This window comes from Clytia hemisphaerica, unplaced genomic scaffold (assembly GCF_902728285.1).
Source record: "Clytia hemisphaerica strain Z4C2 unplaced genomic scaffold, Clytia hemisphaerica genome assembly, whole genome shotgun sequence".
In the NCBI taxonomy this organism is placed as follows: Eukaryota; Metazoa; Cnidaria; class Hydrozoa; order Leptothecata; family Clytiidae; genus Clytia; species Clytia hemisphaerica.
Window position 1 is genome coordinate 2,794,781 of NW_027103974.1, and position 6,409 is coordinate 2,801,189.

Genomic DNA, 6,409 nt, shown 5'->3' on the forward strand with positions numbered 1-6,409 from the left:
TTATTTGACGCTTTGATAGACAATGTTGTGGGGCAATAAAGTTTTCAGCGGCAAAATAAAAGTATAATGGTAGCCTGAGCAAGGAAAAATTATTTTTAGGGGAATACACGTGGGGTCTTCTACACGTGGGTGGTTGTGGTGGTGATCCAAAAGGTACGTACTTTTCAATTTAAACTTCTTTATATACCTGCCATTTCACTACAACATGGCCACTCAAGCATTCAATAGTAACTAAAGCTTTCAATTTAGTTACAGTTTCTTTGATATTTTTTGGTCTAAATCTATTTTCTTTTTTAATCACACCACCATACTTTACCTTTCAACAAACGGCAGGTCCAAAATGCATAAAACACAGGGGCGTATCTAGGATTTTTAGGATACCCTGCAAAAAAGATTCAGCTATATATAATGATTCAGCTATATATAGTGTCTAAGGAGGGCCCACCATGGTTGGGTCGGACGGGCCAGAAAATTTTTGAATTTCGACCCTCTAGATTGGCTAAAACAGCCACCTTTTTATGCCCAATGTACCATGAACCAGAGATAAAGAATTAAAATTCATTTCATTTAAACACAAAATGAAGCTGGTAAAACTAAGATAGTTTTTTGGGTTAAATTGTTTTAAGAATTAAAAAAAGAGTGGCCTCTAAAATATGGAATAGATGAAGGAAAGAGAAAGGAGGTGTAAAAAAAATAAATAACTATCATGAATTTTTTAAAGAACTTTTTGAACTTTATATACAGAAAAAAGTGAAAAATTATAGCAAAATAATACAATAGCACACAAAAGATTATAAATTATACAAAAATCTTTATCTGATCGTGATGATAGCAATAACAATAATATAATATTTACCAAACTGTCTAACATTTTTTATTATGATTTTGATTCTTATTGTGTCAAATTTATTTATCTTATTGCTGCCAAAAGGTGACTTAAATAATTTCAAGCAGATTAATAATAAAAGCCTTTTGCCATTTCAAATGAAAATTTAGAGAAAAAGAGCAAAACTATTTTATTCAGACTGGTCAAGACTGTATTTCATTAGAAAATTGATTAATGTGATGCATTAAAGTATCCAAAACTAGAATTTGTACTGAAGCTGAAATCTCTATAGTTGGTTCATCTTGAAATTGTAGTCTAGCCCCATTCTGGTGTCTCGTTTGGAACTGTTTGCCAAATCAAGCAGAGAATCCTGTACCAGGGTAAAAAGCCCCCAATCCGAATTGAAAAACAAACCATATGTCATCAGAAACTCATTTATTCATTATGTACATAATGCAGCATGTTTTATGTTTGGTATCAAAATTCAGTTGTTGTGTTATAAATTTTATACATTATGCATCCAAATTCATTTGCTTTGGCAATTACATATCAAAATCAAATCAAGATGTACTTTCCATATTACATGACAAATATTGATATCCAGTTTACAGGGAAAATTTTGAATCCAAAAACTTCCAAGAAACTAAATGTTAGGTACACATCATCATTTTGATTGAATTATTCCATTCTGTTGTTTCCTTTAAGTTAAATATGGTTTCACTGATCTTATTAGCAGACTTTGTCAGTGTTTACAAAGATTTCGTACCAACCACGTGAAGGTGCAAAATAATCCATTGATCTAGGGGCTACTGGCAGACTGGACAGTATGATGGCAACGGCAACTAACCTGAAAGTATATAATGAAGAGGGAATTAGGATCTTTACAAGCTACACCTACATATTTAACAAACACAAAACAACAAAATTTAAGTCAAACGACAACTGGATAACCAATGAAATTAATATTATATAATAACCGGCTGACTGTGGGTAACCGCCAACCGCAATGCTTCATGACTGAGCCAATCTACTAAACTTATTGGATGGGTTTTTTTGGTTCTGAGAATAATACTTACAATTCAGGAAAAGTTCTGCACACGTGCAAGGCATCGAAGTGTACCCATCAAAGAATTGTTGCCCACAAGATGGAGAGAAATGGAACTGTACAGGCAATTTCCATTTGGAAGAGAACTAAAACAAAATAGAGAAATCATTTTTAAGATTGTCGTGCAGTTTTTATGACCAGTACTTGACTGGCAGGTGCTGGCTCGCAAACTAAACATAGTCAAATACAATATGTTTGTGTACCAGACCTCAAATAGCGTGCGAAAAACCCACACAGATCTTTTCTCTCTCCCCAGAAAAATTTTTGTTAACCGGCCAAAACATATTAAAAACATTAGGGTGTCAAGGTCAGAATCACAAAATTTTCAATATTATTTTTTGCTCTTTATTTCAAAATAAAACCACAATAGGTTGGTTGTCCCTTTGCCTCTTAAATTGCCACATATTCATCTCCTGTCGTCAACCTTTTCTTAGCCAGAGTGATTGGCCAAACAAACAGTAAGTACGTACCCCGATTGATCAAATATCTTATAAATATTTCATGATTGGCCACTCACTCACCACTCACTCACCACACACAACAAGTGGTTTTGTTGATTACCAAAAATTATGACAAGTCATAGGTCATAGGCAGATAAGTAGAGAAAGAGGGGGAAGGGAAGCAGTTTTTCCTGCACTTATGCTTATCAGATTATAATTGATAACATGCAGGCATGAAAAATAATAGAAAAAAATACCACATACCTTACAGACTTGACTTTCCTTGTTGCAATGGATTTCAGAAGATAACCATAAGAAGAAAAACAAACATTGAGATGACCTTGATGGCACTAGCTCTCAGATGACGAATTTGGAGAAGATCGAAAATGTGCAGGCTTCAAATTCTTCAGAATTTGCGACAAAATAGATAAAATCAGGACTGTCTATTCTGTTTTTTCTTCTCCAAGCATCTAAAGCCATTTGACGAGTCTTGACTTTTAACGTTTTGACACTAACAGCCATCAAATCCCGGGCAAACCCTGCATTTTGACCTCATCCAGGTCTTTCTGCAAAATTTTGCAGGGTGCAGGCCTGCAAAACGCTTTTGTACACAAAATCTAAAATACAGACTCAAATTCACGCTTCCTGTAACGCGACTTGATAAACAGTTTTCTTATATTTACCGCGGACTTTAAGTCAGTAAAATAAATCTAATGACACTAACGAATGATCCGGAAAAACAACTCCGGGTAGGCTAAAAACAAGCTGCGACAAAAAAGACTCCGGAGCATACCCTGCGAGTGCATGTTTTGCAGGGGTGTCGCACCGCCCCTGAAACATAATGCATATTGCATAATGCATAATGCATAATATTTGAAAATGTCAATTTTAGAGGCTCTCGGGTAACTTAAATGCATGTCCCAAATTATTCAAAATCTACTTTTCGTTTTCACCCCCAACTCCAGCCCTTAAAACCATAACAAATTGTACATTTTTGGAAGCGTATTGGGATTTAGAATGTTGGATTTGGTGTTACTTAATTTTTTTCTCAGCATAATTACAGTTTTTTTAAGAAAACCTAATTATGACGTCATTATATCATGACGTCATAATTTAAAAAAGTTAAATATCTCAAGAACTAATGCTCGAAACATTATGAAATTTGGACCTATGATAGAACTCATCAAGAGGAGGAGAAATGTTTAAAAAAAAAATGAAAATTAGCTGATGTCAGCATTTTATTGCAAAAATTCGAATTTCTGCAATTACTGCCACGCATGTTCCAAAAGACAAAACAATGGAAATGCGTCAATCCGTTCAGCTGACCAAAATGACACAAAAATGACAAAATGACCTGTCAAGACATTCTAATATCTTTTTGTTTGGTAAAGCAACCAATTTCAAATAAAAAGTATCTTGACAAGGAATAAATAAGCTTTTCATATAGCCAAACAGAATTACCATAGCTTTTACCAAAAAAAATATATCAAAGATTCAATTTCAGTCATTTTTAGCCAAATCAAACTTTTGTTCTTGCTGGGGTTATGTACTTGATTACCCGTTGTCAAACCGGGATAAGACGGGGGTACTGCAATAAAAAGTTATGCAAGAAAAACCATAATTTTGACCTCAAAAGGTGACTTTCTTTGCCAATAACTTTTGATAGAATTGTTCCCCTAATTTCCCCTTTTCAGTAGGTCTTCCTCTATCTTATATGCTTCAGAAAAAACAAAAACATTGCCCTAAAAGCTTAGCCTCACGAAGCCCCAGCTAATAATACAACCCCCTGGTTATATCTTTGTATTCTTATCCTATAAATATAACGGGGAACGGCCATTCTACGGAAATTGCTGTCACGTGACTTTTTTCTACCGCGTGATACAAATCGCGCATTTTCATTGGATGTTGAAAATTTATTTGTTACGTCACAAGAAGTTCCGACTTCACATTTTTAAAAAACAAAATGGCGAAAGGACGTTTTTTTTATGTTTATGATTATTGAAAGAATTCAGTTGATTTTAAGGTTTTAATTATTTCTTTTTCTTTTGCCATATGTACTAAAAGATTCTACAATGTTTGGGGAACTCAAATATCCAAAAGTTTTTCTATTTTTCATGGAAAAATGAGCTATAAAAGGCAATTCTTTTGCTTAAGGTTTGTTTTTTCTTTGTGAATCTTTCTTTAAAGATTTAATATTTCATCAATTATCTTGGGATTTTCAGGGTTTATTCTAGAACTATTTGGGAGTAGAGAGCTTGTTACAGATCTTAAAAAGGTTTACTACTTCTTTAGATATAGTCAAAAGTTTAGACATTGGTAAAACTTATTTCTCCGATCGAACATTGACACACGCAGTTCCAAATTAGACACGCGTGCTGCTGACGTCATCAATTTAAGAAATACTTTAAACTTTTTTTGAATTATCTCAATGTGCTCTATCACTGGTCCAAATTTCATAAAGTTTTGATTTATATTTCTTGAGATATTCAACTTTTTGTATTTATGACGTCATCAATTATGACGTCATAAGCAGGTTTTCTTAAAATATCTCTAATTATACTGAGAAAAAATTTAAGTAATACCGAATCCGATATTGTACATCCAATTACGCTCCCAAAAATATATTTTGTTATGGTTTATGAACTGGAACTGGGGGCGAAAAATTAATGCAATTTTGGGGCATGCATTAAGTTACCCGAGCTATAATAAGGAGAATTTGAAAGATAATACTTTCAACAAAACAAATATACAATTTTCTACCAGAAAATAAAGGGTAGAAAGCTGTAAATTTGAATTTTGGATGATTAAGAAAATCCATGATCCACTGAAAATGCTTGTCACCATTTTGATTTTCATAGTTGTATTTTACAGAACGTAGTATAACGTAGAAAAAACACGAAAATATCTCCTCCGTATATTACTTTTCTAACTCGAAAACGTAAATTTTAAAGCAAGATCTTTCTGGGTTTTCTCAGAGATTTTTTCGAACAATTGCTAATAAATTTCAACGGGTTTACCCTCTTACAAAGCATATTAACCATGTGAATGCTTTTTGTTAGATAAGCCTATTGGCCAGCAAATATAAATCAAAGAGCTTCATCCGGAAGCTAGATCAAAGAAAATAGACTTCGAATCTTTTTACATTCGAATGTTTATGTTTTTTTTTGAGAAAGAAGAAAAGGGAAACCTTTCTGATCTGTTGCATCTTCTTCTTATTTATTCTGACGGAAAACCCTTTGTTGTTATGATTCAAATATTTTCTCTTTCGTTCGGATTTGAAAAGTAAATATTACAGTATGTCTGGGGGAAATCCCTCTGATTGGAATGTTTACAAGAAACTCTTCTAAAGAGGTTTTCGCGGTTTTAGCCTCTGCAAAGGAGAGTTTTAGAAAATATAAAATCGTTCTGTAAATTACACAATACTATTATGCATTATGCAATATGCATTATGTTTTATGTATTTTGTACCTGCCTTTTCAACAAATCCAGCAGCAGTGGCGACCTGGCAAGGGGTGCACCACCCAGAAAGATCTGAAAGGGGCGCCAAAAGAACTTTTCAAGGGGGCGCCAAAATTTTGTTGATGTTTAATTGGGCGATTAGGTGAAATGGTGGCCGAATTGATGTCCCATATGTTTTGTCAGATAGTCCCACCCAAGTTAAAGCAATTGACAGTATATCATTCATTGGTCTCCCCTAAGAAAAAATAAACTAGTGTTAACGATTGGTCTTTCAATACTTCAAATATTATTTTTAACCCAATTATAAATCTTTGAAACAATATTGTACTCAAAGAATAATAGACTAAAAATGCTCCTTTTCACTTTATTAGAGTGAACTAGATCCAAAGCTATTTCATTCAAACAGTCCCATCTCATCAGCATTATCTCATACCACTTTTCATGTATGTCACAAAAAATATTCATAAATGCTGTTCACCTTTTTTTCGATGCTCAATATATTTTTTTGAAAGACAAACAAGGTAGAAAAAAAGTCAAACTCAAAATTCACTATTTGAGCCCTTTTCGAATCTGTGTTTT